Source organism: Leucoraja erinacea, chromosome 9 (genome assembly GCF_028641065.1).
Source record: "Leucoraja erinacea ecotype New England chromosome 9, Leri_hhj_1, whole genome shotgun sequence".
NCBI classification, from domain to species: Eukaryota; Metazoa; Chordata; class Chondrichthyes; order Rajiformes; family Rajidae; genus Leucoraja; species Leucoraja erinaceus.
In genome coordinates, this window is record NC_073385.1 from 11,588,326 (window position 1) to 11,607,040 (window position 18,715).

General features: G+C 45.7%; 1 pseudogene; it reads right to left on the bottom strand.

The window, feature by feature from the left end:
• Window positions 1-14,697: 14,697 nt before the first annotated feature.
• Window positions 14,698-18,715, bottom strand: part of LOC129700583 (zinc finger protein 276-like) — a 110,425-nt pseudogene continuing 106,407 nt past the window's right edge.

An 18,715-nucleotide genomic window follows, 5' to 3' on the forward strand; every position in this document is an offset into this window, starting at 1 on the left:
GTTGATGGGTGTATGCTACGAGCAGCTGGAAGAGGTAGTTGAAGCAGGTGCTATGGCAAAGTTTAAGAGACATTTAGACAGGTACATGGATAGGACATGTTCAGAGGAGTATAGGCAAAATGCAGGCAGGTGGGACTAGGGTAGCTGGGACATGTTGGTCGGTGTGGACAAGTTGGGCCAAAGAGCCTGTTTCCACACTGTATCACTCTATGACTTTAATGCGTCCACAATCTCAACAGCTACCTCTTTCAGAATCCTGGGGTGTTATCTACCTGGTCCGGGTAACATCCACCTTCAGACCGTTCAGCTTCCCAAGCCCCTTCTCCTCAGTAATAACAGCAGCGCTCCCGGAGAGCTGCAGGCCGCGAGAAGGAATCCTGGCGAGGAAATCTGGAACCCTCCCAGAGCGGGACAGTGGCGCAGCGGTAGAGCTATTGCCTTGCAGCGCCGGAGACCCGGGTTCGATCCTGACTACGGGAGTTTGTACATTCTCCCCATGGGTTTCTCCCCGTGAGTTCTCTCCGAGATCTTCGGTTTCTTCCCACACTCCAAGGACGTACAGGCTTGTAGCTTAACTGGCTTGGCATAACTGTCAATTGTCCCTAGTGTGTGTATGCGTGTGTGTAGGATAGTGTTAGTGTGCGGGGATCGCTGGCCAGTGCAGACTCGGTGGTCTGTTTCCACGCTGTATCTCTAAACTAAACTGGAAGAGGTTGGCCCAACGTGCCGTGGCCTTATCCCAACAGCCGGCCTGGCTTGCCCGCCGTGGAACCTGGCGCCCTCTGGAGAGAAAAGTCACGGGGAGGAGGATGGAGGGAGACGGCCATGGAGGCTGGACAAGGAGCCTGGTGAGAAGATCTGGGGGTGGTCTTACCTTCTGCGCCCTCAAGGTCAGCTGCCATGATTGAATGACAGAGTAGGCTTGATGGGCCAAATGGCCTAATTCTGCTCCTGGGACTTATGAATTGCTCTCTCCAAGCAGGACAATGTCAAAGCCACACTATCATCTCTCGCAGGTGGACGGTTGCCAACAAAACATAACAGGATGGCCCTCCCTCAGAGGCCCACCACACCAGAGTGTCAGCCGACATTATGCACGGAAGTCTTTAGAAAAGTACATGAGCCCACAAACATGCTGAGTTGCACGCACTATCCACGGCTGCTGAAACCTCGGAGCAGGTTTCCCCCCCGCCACCGAGGAACAAGGGCTGAAGAGGCCCGTGCGAGGAGAGAGAGTACTGTTCACAGAACGACCAGAATGGAGGCAATGGGCCCTTGTGTCCAGCTGCAGCTGAGACTAAAATGGTGCCTTTTGCATCTCGGCTCAGTGGGATGTTCCATACATTCTGTAACAATTGGGCATACTATGTACAGACTCCGCACAGACGACACTCGTAGTCAGGATCAGCCATGATCACATTGAATGTCGGTGCTGGCTTGAAGGGCCGAATGGCCTACTCCTGCACCTATTGTCTATTGTCTATTGTCTATTGTCCAGGCAACATCAAGTTTGCTCAAGATTCCAGCATCAGTAGTCTCTGTGTCACCAACTCCACTGCTGCTAAAATGAATGATTATGCTAAACAAGCCAAGGTTACTACTTAGGTTACAGAAGCCTGAGTACTTAATAGTCAAAAATATATTGCTTGCAGTGGAAGAGGAGGCACGATGTATTGAAGGAAAATTGGAGGAAGGACAATGGAGATTATGTTGCTGCAGAACAATTCATTGTGGTCACATTAGAATTGTTTTGCAGTAATGAACAGTTCCATAGATAATTCTCAAATTCATCCAGTTTACACTTTCCAATCCAACTTCGAATAAAAAAATACAGCCAAATAATAAGCCTGCAATAGCTGATAATAAGACCACAATTGATAAAAATGCAGCTGCCTTTATATTACATTAAAGCCACATCTTCCCCCATGCACATCTCTCCCCAAAGTTATTTTAAATCAATGAACAACGTCGCAAAAAAATTGGATCTGGATTCAGATCTAATCTTCAGATATTCTGCTCATTTATCCGTTAATATTTCTGCTGTGCTGCAGATCCCTGGCGTTGAAATCTTGAACATGAAGATTCTTCTGTTTCATCAGTACAGGCATTATAACGCGGCTTGTAGATTTGCACTGCAATAAAACCTGATCAGTCGCACTATCACTCACAAAGCTCCTCGTCTCCTTTCTGAACATACTGCTCCGAGGTTTCAGCCGCCGTGGATAGTGCGTGCAACTCAGCATGTTTGTGGGCTCATGTACTTTTCTAAAGACTTCCGTGCATAATGTCGGCTGACACTCTGGTCTGGTGCTGAGGGAGGGCCATCCTGTTATGTTTTGTTGGCAACCGTCCACCTGCGAGAGATGATAGTGTGGCTTTGACATTGTCCTGCTTGGAGAGAGCAATTCATAAGTCCCAGGAGCAGAATTAGGCCATTCGGCCCATCAAGCCTACTCTGTCATTCAATCATGGCTGATCTATCTTTCCCTCTCCACCCCCATTCTCCTGCCTTCTCCCCATAAACCCCTGACACCCACACTAAACAAGAAGCTATCAATCTTCACCTTAAGAATATCCATTGACTTGGCCTCCACAGCCTTCTGTGTCTTGTCTTTGTCCTTCCTCCTACCCCTGCAATCAGTCTGAAGAAGAGTTCTGACCTGAAACGTCACCTATCCATGTTTTTCTTCAGAACAAAGAACAGCACAGCGCTTAAGCAGGCCCTTCGGCCCGTAATGTCTGTACTGAACACGATGCCAGGTTATTTCAAGTGAATCTGCAGAATTCTAGTCAAGTCAAGTTTATTCGTCACATACACATACGAGATGTGCAGTGAAATGAAAAGTGGCAATGCTCGTGGACTATGTGCAAAAAGACAAACAAGCAAACAACAAAACAAACTACAAACAGAACGGAACAGAATCACATGTTATTTTACATATTAAATATTGTGGGCGGAAGGAAAAAGGGAAAAAATCAGTACTTTTAAAAAAAAAAAAGCAGTAGAGTGGTTCAGTAAAAGTTAGTTCCTGGTGAGATAGGAGTTTACAGTCCTAATGGCCTCTGGGAAGAAACTCCTTCTCAGCCTCTCCGTTCTCACAGCATGGCAACGGAGGCGTTTGCCTGACCGTAGCAACTGGAACAGTCCGTTGCAGGGGTGGAAGGGGTCTCCCATGACTTTATTGGCTCTGGAGTTACACCTCCTGATGTTTAGTTCCTGCAGGGGGGGGGGAGTGAAGTTCCCATAGTGCATTCGGCTGAACGCACTACTCTCTGCAGAGCCTTCTTGTCCTGGGCAGAGCAATTCCCAAACCAGATGGTAATATTTCTGGACGAGATGCTTTCCACAGCCGCTGAGTAGAAGCACTGGAGGATCCTCGGAGACACTCTGAATTTCCTCAATTGCCTGAGGTGGTAAAGGCGCTGCCTTGCCTTACCCACGAGCCCTGCCACAGAAGGCCAATTGGTGGAGGCCAATTCACTGGATGTTTTTTCAAGAGAGAGTTAAATTTAGCTCGGGGAAAAAGCAGGAACGGGTAGTGATTCTGGATGATCAGCCATGATCATATTGAATGGCGGTGCTGGCTCGAAGGGCCGAATGGCCTACTCCTGCACCTATTTCTTATGCTTCTATGTTTTCTATGATACATATTCCTCCATTTCCTGCACATCTTAAACGGCGTATCATATCAGCCTCCACCACCTGATCTGGCCGTGCGTTTCAGTAAGTTTGCTTGGCGGCATTTATTTCTCAATCTACATCACTAAAAACAAATTGACATTTTAAAAAAATTGCTGCCAATGCTGGAAAGATTAAACCACCCAGAAAATACTGGAGACAATCAGCAACCTGAAATATTGACCCTGTTTCTCTTCCCACAGATACTGCGTGACCTGCACTTTCTGTTTAAAGTTTTCATAAAATTATCGTAGGTAACCTGGTGATTATCACATTATTCCTCATGTGGCTGGCTCTGCACACTCTCTCTGCCACGTTACTGCATCTAACATTACTGTCTACATCAGTGGTGAATCCATTACTTGGTCAAGCACTTCCTTCAGATTACTTTCTGAGGAAACATCAGCCTTTCCAGGCGCCTTAAATTTCCTGTGTTTTGCTTTTGCCAAATGTCCATCAGGAATGTAGTGATAATCTTGCATATTGGTCCTGGTACATTATTGTCACTTGTATCGAGATACAATGAACAATTGTGTTGGGTTCAAAGAAAATCCAGACCCACATGTCTCTTGCAGATCCCAATACTTGCCAAACACTTTAACTCCCCCTTCCATTCCCACACTGACCTCTCTGTCCTGGGTCTCCTCCACTATCAGAGTGAGGCCAAATGCAAATTGGAGGAACAGCACCTCATATTTTGCTTGGGCAGCTTACAACCCAGCAGTCTGAAGAAGGGTCTCAACCAGAAACGTCACCCATTCCTTCTCTCCAGAGATGCTGCCTGCCCTGCTGAGTCACTCCAGCATTTTGGGTCTACCTTCGGTATGAATATTGACTTCTCCAACTACAAGTAAACCTTGCACCCCCTGTTTCTCCGTCTCTTCCCACCCTAGTCGTCATACTAGTTTCATTGTCGTTCTGCTGAGTTTCACTGTTTGTATCACCCTCACCACAGCTAACAATAGACCTTTGTGGGTTCCACATTTCCTTGATCATTGTTGCTGTCATTGATTTGTCCTTTTGCATACCTCTCATTCATTTGTTTGGTACTTACCGCTTCATATCGGATCTGTCCTCACTAAGGAAGACACAAACAATCTCCCAGATGTACTGGAGGACAGAGGATCTAAGGGGGTAGAGGAACTGAAAGAAATGTTCATTAGGCGAGAAATAATATTGGGTAGGCTAATGGGACTGAAGGATGACAAATCCCCTGGACCTGATGGTCTGCATCCCAGGGTCCTCAGGGAGGTGGCTCTAGAAATAGTGGAGGCATTGGTGATCATTTTCCAATGTTCAATAGATTCAGGATCAGTTCCTGTGGATTGGAGGATAGCTAATGTTATCCCACTTTTCAAGAAAGGAGCAAGAGAGAAAACGGGGAATTACAGACCAGTTAGCCTGACTTCGGTGGTGGGAAAGATGCTGGAGTCAATTATTAAAGAGGTAATAATGGGGCATTTGGATAGCAGTAAAAGGATTAGTCCAAGTCAACATGGATTTATGAAAGGGAAATCATGCTTGACTAATCTTCTGGAATTCTTTGAGGATGTGACAAGTAAAATGGATGAAGGGGTGCCAGTGGATGTGGTGTATCTAGACTTTCAGAAAGCCTTTGATGAGGTCCCGCACGGGAGACTGGAGACTAAAATTAGAGCACTTGGTATTGAAGGCAGGGTGTTGACATGGATAGAAAATTGGTTGGCAGACCGGAAGCAAAGAGTAGGAGTGAGCGGGTCCTTTTCAGAATGGCAGGCAGTGGCGAGTGGAGTGCCGCAAGGCTCGGTGTTGGGGCCGCAACTGTTTACCATATATATTAATGATTTGGAAGAGGGAATTAGGAGCAACACTAGCAAGTTTGCGGATGACACAAATCTGGGTGGCAGTGTGAACTGTGAAGAGGATGTTAGGAGGTTGCAGGGTGACCTGGACAGGTTGTGTAAGTGGGCAGATGCATGGCAGATGCAGTATAATATAAATAAATGTGAGTTTATCTACTTTGGCGGAAAAAACAAGGGGGCAGATTATTATCTCAATGGTGTTAGGTTAGGTAAGGGGGAGGTACAGCGAGACCTGGGTGTCCTTGTACACCGGTCACTGAAAGTTGGCTTACAGGTACAACAGGCAGTGAAGAAAGCTAATGAAATGTTGGCCTTCATAACAAGAGGATTTCAGTATAGGAGTAAAGAGGTTCTTCTACAGTTGTATAGGGCTCTGGTGAGACCACATCTGGATTATTGTGTACAGATTTGGTCTCCTAATTTGAGGAAGGGCATCCTTGTGATTGAGGCAGTGCAGCGTTGGTTCGCGAGATTGTTCCCTGGGATGGCGGGACTGTCATATGAGGAAAGATTGGAATGACTAGGCTTGTATTCACTGGAGTTTAGAAGGATGAGGGGGTATCTTATAGAAACATATACAATTATAAAAGGACTGGACAATCTAGATGCAGGAAAAATGTTCCCAATGTTGGGCGAGTCCAGAACCAGGGGCCACAGTCTTAGAATAAAGGAGAGGTAATTTAAGACTGAGGTGAGAAAATACTTTTTCACCCAGAGAATTGTGAATTTATGGAATTCCCTGTCACAGAGGGCAGTGGAGGCCAAGTCACTGGATGGATTTAAGAGAGAGTTAGATAGAGCTCTTGGAGTTAGTGGAGTCAAGGGATATGGGGAGAAGGCAGGCACGGGTTATTGATAGGGGACGATCAGCTATGATCACAATGAATGGTGGTGCTGGCTCGAAGGGCCGAATGGCCTCTTCCTGCACCTATTTTCTATGTTTCTATGTTTCTATATCTCTTGGTTCCCCCTCCCCGACTCTCAGTCTGAAGAAGGGTCTTGACCCGAAACGTCACCCATCATTTTTCTCTAGAGATGCTGCCTGATCCGCTGAGTTACTCCAGCACTTTGTGTCTATCTTGGAACGACCATTGGACCTTCTCTCCACAGGAGACATTTGCTCTCGCTGTGTGTGTAAAATGACAAATTGTGTTTATTTAAAAGTTTAATTGGAAACCTATTCTAATTCATAATTAATCTTGTATTCAGATCATTTTCAAAATTTGTTATGGGCAGATGCATAATTGGACATCCCTATAAGAAAAATAAATAAGCCCTCCCTCAATGTCTTCTAAACAAACTCCTTCCAGTAAGCTGCGGGACCTGACAGTTGTGAAGTTACTACCAGGAGCCAAAAATAATCAAAACAGTATAGGCCTTGAGTCCTTTGTTAATACTTTAGATAATTGTCGCAAACCTGGTGCTGCATTATTTATGGACAAACTGATTCAGGCTTTCATATCAGATAGCACTCATGGTGAACTATTGAAATAAAAGGACATTAATAATTTAAGCATTAATAAACGCTTTGGTGGTTGTGAATTAAAATGTTATTTCATGCCGCCAGGCCGAACTCAGAGGGAGGGAATGAGGTGTACAGGTCAACGCTTGTTACGCTGTGATGCAGTGGAAGTGTTCAACATTCCCGAAGTCTGGACCTTCCCGGCAGATGCAGGGGCGGTTGTAGCGGTAGGGAATGTTACTGTTCACGTGGTCGTCTACCTCTCAAGAAACAGCAGCAAAATCTCACACAAGCCCTCTCTCTGGTAGCAGCAAGCAGCTTCTGACATAGAGTCATAGGGTGATACAGTGTGGAAACAGGCCCTTCAGCCCAACTTGCCCACACCGGCCAACGTGTACCAGCTACACTAGTCCCACCTGCCAGCATTTGGTCCATATCCCGCCAAACTTGTCCTATCCATGTACCTGTCTAACTGCTTCTTAAACGTTAGGATAGTCCCTGCCGCAACTACCTCCTCTGGCAGCTTGTTCCATAAATCTACCTTTGTGTTGAAAAGTTACCCCTCAGATTCCTGTTACATCTTTTCCCCTTCAACTTCAACCTGACCTCTGGTCCTCGATTTACCACGGCTGTTGACCTTTTAGTTCAGTTTAGAGATACAGTGCAGAAACAGGCCCTTCGGCCCACCGAGTCTGTGCCGATCAGCCATTACACTGTGCATTAACACTATCCTACACACACACACACACTAGGGACAATTTACAATTTTACCAAAGCCAATTAACCTACATACCTGTACGTCTTTGGAATGTGGGAGGAAACCGGAGATCCCGGAGAAAGCTCCCACTGGTTACGGGGAGAGCGTGCAAACTCTGTGCAGGCAGCACCCGTGGTCAGGATCGAACCCGGGTCTCTACCCACTGTGCCACATAAAGTGACAAATTGTACTTCAAGCAGGCCAGCTGGATGAAATGTGCCACCTGTAACCATAGATAGGAAAGTTGAAGATACAACAGATCTTGCTAGATAGTCTATGAATTGTCACGTGTACTGAGGTATAGTGAGACACTTTTGTTTGCATGCTATTCAGTCAAAGGAAGGACCAGACTAGGAGGCAATTAAGCCATTCACAATGCACAGATATCGGATAGAGGTCAATCAATGGTTCTTTTTATTGTCACATGTGCAAAGTGCAAACATACAGTGACATTATTTTCTTACAAACAGTCTAGTAGAGTATTGCCACACTTAGTCAGATCCCCGATTAGCAAATTGTACCGATATAGTCTACTGATCTATAATCTACTGATCCCACATGCAAGAGGCATCATATTTTGATGCTATTTACATAGTCCGATCCACACTCTAGGTCCTATGAGTGTTACGAGCGCACACCTCCAGATTCAGGGGCAATTTCTCCAGAGATGCTGTCTGACCCATTGGCCTCCACAGCCTTGTGCGTCAAAACATTCCTCTTGGAGAAAACCCATGCAGCCACAGGGAGAATGTACAAACTCTGGTAGACACAAAATGCAGGAGTAACTCAGCGGGTGAGGCAGCATCTCAGGAGGGAAGGAATGGGCGACATTTCGAGTCGAGACCCTTCTTCAGACCCGACCCGAAACGTCGCCCATTCCTTCTCTCCTGAGATGCTGCCTCACCCGCTGAGTTACTCCAGCATTTTGTGGTCTATCTTCGGTGTAAACCAGCATCTGCAGTTCCTTCCTACACAATTTTTTCCCAGCTGTTATCAGGCAACTGAACGGTCTTCTCATCAGTTAGAGTGCGGTCCTGACCTCCCATCTACTTCACAAGATCATTCAACTTTCTTCAATCTGACTTTATCAGACTTCAATGTTGCGTGCTGCACTACATATTGTACCCTTTATACTTTATCTATGTACTGTGGATGGTTTGATTGCATGGTGACGCAGTGGTAGAGTTGCTACCTTGCAGCACTTACAGCGCCAGAGACCAGGGTTCGATCCTGGCTAAGAGTGCTTTGTCTGTATAGAGTTTGCACATGTGTAAGAAAGAACTGCAGATGCTGGTTAAACTCGAAGGTAGACACAAAATGCTGGAGTAACTCAGCGGGTGAGGCAGCATCTCAGGAGAGAAGGAATGGGCGACGTTTCGGGTCGGGTCTGAAGAAGGGTCTCGACTTGAAACGTCGCCCATTCCTTCTCTCTGCATGCCGCCTTTGTGTCTACTAGAGTTTGTACATTCTCCCTGTGGCTGCATGGGTTTTCTCCGAGAGGAATTCTTTGACACACAAGGCTGTGGAGGCCAAGTCAGTTGATATATTTAAGGCAGAGATAGATAGATTCTTGATTAGTACGTGTCAGGAGTTATGGGGAGAAGGCAGGAGAATTAGGCTAGATAGATCAGCCATGATTGAATGGCGGAGCAGACTTGATGGACCGAATGGCCTAATTCTACTCTGACCATGGATGACCTTATGACATTCTGTGCTTCTGCGCTGCATAAGCAGGCACGGAGATATCTAATATGTTGAAGTGCACACTGCAGTCCCCGCTGTATCCAGCCCTTTGCCCATCAGTGCAACCCTGTTCAATATGTTGATGGTGCTATACAAATGCAGGCTGCTGTTGTTGTGATTGACTCGGGTAGATTAGATTAGCGAGCATCACTTAAAAAAATCAGACATTATTATTCTTATGAATGTGTCCGCTAATTGGATTTGTCTAAATGGGTGTGAAATTAACAGCGCTTGTTGGATAATTCAATATTTTCAAAAGCATGAACACTATTTCACTAAGTGGACGTTGACATCAGCCAATTTCTTTTAATATTGACCCAGGGGAGACGGAGATGAGCTGCTTCTGTGACACAAAATCCCATTAACCTGAGAGAAATGGGGTTGGGCAGCAAGGTTGTTTTCCACCGTAGTGCAACTTGCTGAACAAATGGGATTTTATCCTGTGTCTTTTTGAAAGCAATTGGATTCCCATTAATCGGATCTGATGGGTTTGATGAAATGGGTTAAGGACATCTGATGCCGGTGCTGTGCCAGCATCTGTAATCCTCCTCTAATTCAGGGCATTTAGCTTCATCCAATGTTTCTCAAAGCCGCGGAGAGGAGAAAATGCGGCTTACATTGGCGAACACAGAACAGTAGGGTCTGGCAGCATCTCTGGAGGAAAGGAATCAGTGACGTTTGGGCTCGAAAACCTTTCTTCAGTATTCACCTATTCCTTCACTTCACCATGGGCGGCACAGTGGCGCAGCGGTAGAGTTGCTGCCTCACAACGCCAGAGACCCCGGGTTCGATCCTGACTACGGGTGATGTACGTGTTTGAGTTTGTACGTTCTTGTACGTGGAATTTCTACCGGGATCTCCGGTTTCCTCCCACACTCCCACACACATGGTGTCAGAACAATAACCTCTCCCTCAGTCAACAAGACAAAGGAGCTGGTTATTGACCATGAAGCGCGTGGAGTACATGCCTCAATCAGCATTACGGCAGTCACGGTGGCGCAGCGGTAGTGTTGCTGCCTTACAGCGAATGCAGCGCCGGAGACCCGGGTTCAATCCTGACTACAGGTGCTGTCGGTACGGAATTTGTACGTTCTTCCTGTGACCTGCGTGGGTTTTCTCCGAGATCTTCGGTTTCCTCCCACACTCCAAAGACGTACGGGTTTGTAGGTTAATTGGCTTGATGTAAATGTAAAATTGTCCCTAGTGTGTGTAGGGTAGTGTTAATGTGCGGGGATCGCTGGTCGGTGTGGACTCATGTGGGCCAAAGGGCCTGTTTCTGCGCTATATCTCTAAACTAAACTAATCTATAGATGCCGCCTGTCCCGCTGAGTTACTCCAGCATTTTGTGTCTATCCACGGTGTAAACCAGCATCTGCAATTCCTTTCTACACATTTCATCTGCAGTTGCTTCCTACACATAGAACAGTACAGCACTACAGGAACAAGCACTTCGACCTACAATGTCTGTGTCGAACATGATGCCAAGTTAAACTAATCTCCTCTCTGCCTGCATTTGATGATGTAGAACCATAGAAACATAGAAAAATAGGTGCAGGAGTAGAACATTCAGCCATTCGAGCCAGCACCGCCATTTAATATGATCATCTAAAATCAGTACCCCGTCCTTGCTTTTTCCCCATATCTCTTGATTCCATTAGCCCTACGAGCTTAATCTAACCCTCTCTTGAAAATATCCAGTGAATTGGCCTCCACTGCCTTCACCGGCTGCAAATTCCACAGATTCACAACTTTCTGGGTGAAACATTTGTCCCCATCTCAGTTCCAAATGGCCTACCCCTTATCCTTAAACTGAGACCCCTGGTTCTGGACTCCCCATATCCCTACATTCCCTGCATATCCTGCCGGCAGAGGAGATTAGTTTAATGGCATCATGTGCCTATCTAATAGCCTTTTAAATAAGCCCCCCCAAAAATAAGCCCCCCCAGGGCATAGCTTTGAGGTGAGGGGAGCAAAGTTTAAAGGAGATGAGGGGGGTGCTTTTATACAGAGGGTGGGGAGTGCCTGGAACACATTTCCAGTGTTAACGGTTTAGACAGATAGTATTGTGAGGCTTTTGGAGAGGCATATGGTTATGCAAGGAATTATTGGATATGCATCATATCCAAGTAGGTAAGATAGCATTTTGTGTCTATCTTCAGTGTAAATCAGCAGCTGCAGTTCCTTCCTGCACAACTTCTAGTTTTTCTTGGATGAAGATAGACACAAAATGCTGGGCTAACTCTGCAGGACAGGCAGCATCTCTGGAGGGAAGGAATGGGCGATGTTTCGGGTCGAGACCCTTCTTCAGACCCTGACAACATTCCTTCAACATTCGAAACGTCACCCATTCCTTCTCTCCAGAGATGCTGCTGCCTGTCCCACTGTGTCCATCTACTAGAGTGGGGACATGTCTCTCTTGCCATGGATACCTCGCTGCTTCGGAAGGGGTCGTCAAGGTAAAATACTGGTATGAAGATGCTGGTAGATTGGGAATTAGGGGAAGGCACCAGTAAATGGGGAATTAGGGGACTTGCTTAGACTTAGTTCCTCCCACACTGTTGAGTGCATTGGGCAGCAAGCTTTCGCCATTCTGTTCAGTCATGTGCGACGTCTTTCCCCTCGATAGGTTAGCGTCCAAATCCTTCGGGAATGTCGCCTCCATGTGAGTTTTGGTCGGCCTCTTTTCCTTCTTCCGTCAGGTTGCCACGTCATTGCTATCTTAGGTGCATGTTCTGGTGACATTCTGAGTACATGTCCTGCAAATTTCATCCTGCGTACCTCTATGTCCTGGCTGAGAGGCTTTGTTGCAGTTTCCCGGTAGATCTCCTGGTTTGTGATGTGGTCTCTGTAGCTAGTCTTCAGGATCTTCCTCAATACTTCCAATTTATTTTTCATCTTCATATTGATTTTCCATGTCTCACGGGCATCGAGGGCTGCAGGGAAGACCACGGACTGGAAGAGCTTGACTTTGAGCATCTTGGGTACCCCGCCACTGGACCATATTGGCTCCATTCGTCTGAAGACTGATGCAGCTTTACCAATTCGGGAGTTGATGTCGATCTCTACATCTCCATCTACTGTGAACATGCTGCCAAGAGAGGTAAATCTTGTGGCATTTTCCACAGGTTCCCCATTGATTATCAGTTGGTCTATTGGCTGCTGGTCTCCAGTCTGCATGGTCTTAGTCTTCTGGCAGCTGATTTTTAACCCAACCTTTGATGCATTCTCCTCCAGAGCAGATGTCATCTCTTGAAGGGTGTGTCTCGACTCTGCTAGTAGTGAAATGTCATTAGCAAAATCTACGTCTGTGAGGCATCTTCTTGTTCTCCACGGTATTCCAAAGTCAGGTTTGTTCATTGTCTTACGCATGACATAGCCGATCGTGACAATAAACAGTAATAGAAGGCAACCTTGTCTTACCTCTGTGACAATGTCAAAGCATTTTGTGTTTCCTGAATCAACCTTTAATTGATTCGTCAGACAGGAGTAGCAAGATCTGCAATGAGCACAAACATTGCTCAGTGCTTCTTGGGCTCCACACAGAACAAAGGAAAGTTAGCGCAATTATACATTTTTCTTAACAGTAAAACACTCCTACCAAGTCTGAATATGGCATGACTGAAAGATTCTAGAGTCTTCCAGAATATAGGAAAAGCTGGGTCCAAATCAAGCTCATCCAATAACAAATTATTACTTATCTCAGGAGCATCAGCTATATTTTTTCAATCTTGGCTTCTTTATGGCCTTGAAAGAGCACATGTTATTACGCAGGTTTCCATCTTAATGTCTTTATTAAAAAGACAACCTGTCCTCCATATTGTGCTCCATATAATTTGCAGTCATTCAGACTTGGCCCCGAGCCATTCCTTCGTTCTACTATACCATGCTTTTTTTAGAAAAACGACTCAATTTTGTAAACTATACTAGATTTGACAATTAGCTCTTTCATTCCCTCCTTTTTATCAAACATGATAACATTCACAGTCCTCGGTCAGGTACACACAACGGTCGCAAGCATTAGAGCAATGATTAGCAGAATGATAGAGCCATAATGTATCACGGTATCCCAAAGTCCACCAAACCAATGGTATGGCAACCAGTTCTCACTCTCTTCATTGACAACCATCCTGATGAAGCTTGTTTAAGGTTAATGGATCAGGTGCCATCTTAACCATATAACCATATAACAATTACAGCACGGAAACAGGCCATCTCGACCCTTCTAGTCCGTGCCGAACACATAATCTCCCTTAGTCCCATATACCTGTGCTCAGACCATAACCCTCCATTCCCTTCCCATCCATATAACTATCCAATTTATTTTTAAATGATAAAAACGAACCTGCCTCCACCACCTTCACTGGAAGCTCATTCCACACAGCTACCACTCTCTGAGTAAAGAAGTTCCCCCTCATGTTACCCTTAAACTTCAGTCCCTTAATTCTCAAGTCATGTCCCCTTGTTTGAATCTTCCCTACTCTCAGTGGGAAAAGCTTTTCCACGTCAACTCTGTCTATCCCTCTCATCATTTTAAAAACCTCTATCAAGTCCCCCCTTAACCTTCTGCGCTCCAAAGAATGAAAGCCCTAACTTGTTCAACCTTTCTCTGTAACAAAGTTACATCTTGGTGGTGTAATCCTTTCAGCCGATATCGGGGTTGTACCATAAAGTTTGCACCTATCCCAGGGTGTTGCCGGTCTCTTTGGAGAGCACTGCACACGTGTGTGTGTCCCCCCCCCCCCCCCCCCCCCCCCCCCCCCCCGACCTGTGGTGGGGTTTACCACCTTGAGCAAGACTCCAGCGTATCATTGGGTTTGGGCAGCTTCTCCTCCCAGTAGGTTTGGGTGGCGTGCTTTCACATCACCACCTAGAAGCGGCTGCTGGACTGGAAGCCAAAGACAAAGCCAGCATAGATTGTGGTCTGTGTTGACGTAGAAGGTGCCACTGAAGTTGATGGCGTTGAACTCATCACATCTGTCAGCAAGGCCAGGGTCAGAGTTGGGCGGTCTACAGTAACTCCCTGCCCTTGTTGCGCACTACCCAGTTAGGAACGATCTGCATCGTCCCCTTTGGAACTTCCTCAGTTCAGTCTCACTGATGGCGCTGTCTCTGGGCACATGTCATAGATATCTGGGATGTTGTTATCAAAGTCGTCCTTGCAAGTGTCTCCTCTGCTGTCACCATCGGCAACGATCTGGTCGGGGTTGGGAACAAAACGGCAATTGTCCTTCTCATTGGAAACGCCATCATTGCCATCCTCATCAATATCCTGATTGTCATCACACTGATTACCCACCAGTTCTGAGTTATTGTCTCCCTGGACAGGATTAGGCATAATCTCTTTCAAGAGGTCCATCTGTTTCAAAATGTTCAGCTTCTCTCTCTCTCTCGATGCTTGGTCATATGATCAAGCTCAAAATGCTTCAAGATTTTTGATCAAATGTGGTTTGTCTTTCCGAAGTTGTGACCAAAGGCTTTGCACTTCCTCCTGATCTGTAAAGATGTTCTTTCTTCTGTATGGATCAACTGTACATGGCGCTGTAGGTAGCGATCAATCAGAAACACCTTGTTACATTCTGGGTGGGGGCAAGGTCTTTCACGCACCTCTTCATGCTGCTCTTTTATGTGTTTCTTAAGTCCGTCAAATCCTCTGTAAACAGCACAGCAACCTTTATACTGACATCCATACACGGTGAGGAAATCTTCCCTTTCCAAGTTTGACTTAGGTTTCCGGCCACGTTTTTGTCCAGATTGTTTCTTCATATCTTTAATATTACACTTCTTAACTGGTAACTTACCCTTCTGCTTCCAATATGGTTGAAAATACTCATCTGAAGAGCCATTCTTAACTTTTGTTTCTCTGTCATCTTCACTTGATAAATGCCTTTCAGTAAAGATCACTGGACTCCAATCCATCCACAACAACATCATTTCTTATAGAACAAGATGCTTCATTGCAGTTAACTTGTTTTTTTCACATTTAATAGTTGAGTTGCATCTTGTACCTGAACTTTTTCCCAAGAGCGCTCTGTATATTCAGGATCTGAGCGCAAGAAGATATCCTTCTTCAATGGGGATTCCGAGTTGTCCACATCCACCGACCGTGAAGTGGCTCCACTGTATGTACAAGGCTGAAAGTCTGCTAACACTGGGGCAGGTTGATGCTTTGCAACATTATCACCCTCACCATTTTCAGTCAATGTTCCATTCCGAGGTGAAAGGGTTATTGAACCATCCAGAACTTCCTCCATTGTGTCCTTATTTCTACTGGATGGGCACTGTCCCTCATTCAAAACAACACTGCGACTTGAATGCATGTCCAGGATGTAACTGTGGCCCCCTGGACACCCCCACACAGCACCGACTACTCCTCGACTCTCTGCTGTTAAAACACTCTGCACATGAGGCTGAGAACCACAGCTACTACCATGATGATGAGCCCAGGTGACCAACATCTGTAGACCCTGTGGGCTTGCAACCAAGACAACGTCATTTAACATCTGCTTAAAGTCACCGGACACAGTTAACGTTAACGGAGGTTGTGAAAGTGATTGCACTGATGATGTTTCAGCTGCTGCAACACATATTCTAGCCTTTTATCCATCTTGTACTGAAGCTACTGGTGAAGTATTCACTTATGTTTGACAAGGCCACAATAATTACATTTTTAGAGTCATTTATCCTGCAAATTAATTTATACAAGTGATTTCTTAGGATAGCTTCTAAAGTACTGACTCCTGCAGCCACAAACATATTACTGGCACTACACCATCTAGGTTTCCTTAGCAGTGTTCTCATGGCATCGTTATATGCCACCTTTAGTCTGTGCAAACTTGTCTTTCCATAGTTCGACCACAGGTGCGCAGTATAGAGTGGTGTGCAGTATGCACTAAATAGCGGCATCTTCACCACATCTGCACACGCACCAAATTTACGCAAGAGGATATTCGCCTGTACATACAGCATGCGTCGTTGCCTATAAATATCCTCATCATCTGTCATTGTTTCCCTGGTTCCACATTCCAGCCTAACAGGTGATCCTGATGCCAGACCATTGTTCAGTATTTCCGAACAATCAGACATTGGATTATCAGAGTTTTACTGTGGGAAAGGTCAGTTGGACTTAAAGGAAGTGGTTCGACTTACTATATATCGAGAACGAAATGGAATATTTATTTTCAACCCGTGAAGTGATTTAAAAGCTGAGATCTGCCTTGTTGATTCAGCTGACTGATGTTCTAATCCCTGCTGGAGGCACTACCACAGAAACTATCTGAAACCAAACCAAGATCTTTGAACCGAAGATTATCGAGCCTTGTTCTCTCTCACTCTCTCTCTTGATCACCTTCTCTCTCTCTCTCTCTCTCTCTATCCCCCCCTCTCTCTCCTCCACTCTCTCCCTCCTCCCTTTCCCCCTCTCTCCATCTCTCTCTCTTCCCCTCCCCCTCACTCTTTCTCACTCACTCTCCCCCTCTGTCTCTCCTTTCCTCCCCTCTCTCTCTCTCTCTCTCCCTCTGTTCCTTTCTCTCTCTCCATTACAACCAGCACCGTCTAACTCATAATATTTTAAAAAGCCATTATATTATGCAGCGTAGTTCACATAATGTTTCTTTTAATTATTCTGGAAACTGTTTAATCTAGGCTAGGCTGATTTGCATACAGAATTAAAGTCTGATTGGAGTTAATGACTCCAATACAAACCGGAGAAGCCTCATTACTGGAGGCAATTTAACAAATTTGCAATTAATACCAAACTATTCTTTGCAAAATGAAAGCTGGGACTGGAATTAAACATGGGGGTTACTTTCTTTCACTATGTCCAACAGCCAGTTCCCAGAATGGATTGGTTGGGTGGCTAGTTGCCTGGTTAATTACTGAGACACTGTCCAGAGGCACAGAGATCATTCTACACAGAAACATACAGAATAGTGAAAGGCCTGGATAGAGTGGATGTGGAGAGTCTAGCACTAGAGGTCATAGACTCAGAATTAAAGGATGTTCCTTTAGGAAGGAGACGATGAGGAATTTCTTTCGTCAGATGGTGGTGAATCTGTGGAATTCATTGCCACAGAAGGCTGTGGAGCCAAATCAAAGGATATTTGTAAGGCAGAGATAGATAGATTATTGATTAATATGTGTGTCAGGGGTTACGGGGAGAAGGCAGGAGAATGGGAATAGGAGGGAGAGATAGATCAGCCATGATTGAATGGCGGAGTAGACTTGATGGGCCTAATGGCCTAATTCTGCTCCTATCACTTATGACCTTATGATCCTACAGCCGAGGTCCCATCTATTCCAACGATCCCAAAGGATAAGAAGAAATACTCAGGTCATGGATCTTTGGAGTTCTACTACTCAAGGACGTGCGGATGCTATACATTTTAACCTGAATTTGCTAAACTATTGGACGTTTAGATTATGGGAGGAATGTAATGCCAAGTTGAATTAGCCTATCGTTCATGAATTAATGACATAGAGTGATACAGCGTGGAAACAGGCCCTTTGGCCCAACTTGCCCACATCAGCCAACATGTCCCTGCTACACTAGTCCCACCTGCCAGCATTTGGCCCATATCCCTCCAAACCTGTCCTTTCCTATCCATGTGTCTGTCTAACTGCATCTTAAATATTGCGAGTCCCTGCCTCAACTACCTCCTCTGGCAGCTTGTTCCCCACCACCCTTTGTGTGGAAAAAAATGCCCCTCAGATCCCTTTTCCCCTTCACCTTAAACCTATGCCATCTGGACCTCGATTTCCCCATCTACCTGATCTATTCCTCTCATGATTGTGTACACCTCTATAAGATTACCGCTCCTCCTCCTACACTCCATGGAATAGACCCAGCCTGCTAAACCTCTTCCTGTAGCTCAGACCCTCGAGTCCTGTCAACGTCCTTGTAACTCTTCTCTGTCCCCTTTCCCACTTGACAACATCTTTCCTATAACATGGTGCCCAGAACTGAACACAATACTCTAACTGTGGCCTCACCAACGTCTTATACAACTGCAAATTGACGCAGCGGTAGAGTTGCTGCCTTGCAGCGCCAGAGACCCAGGCGTGATCTTGACTTCGGGTGCTGTCTGTACGGAGTTTGTACGTTCTCCCCGTGACCGCGTGGGATTTCTCCGGGTGCTCCAGTTTCATTCCCGAGGTTTGTAGGTTGATTTGGCATCGGTAAAAATAGTAAATTGTCCCCAATGCGTGTAGGATAGTGTTAGCTGGTTGGCGCGGAC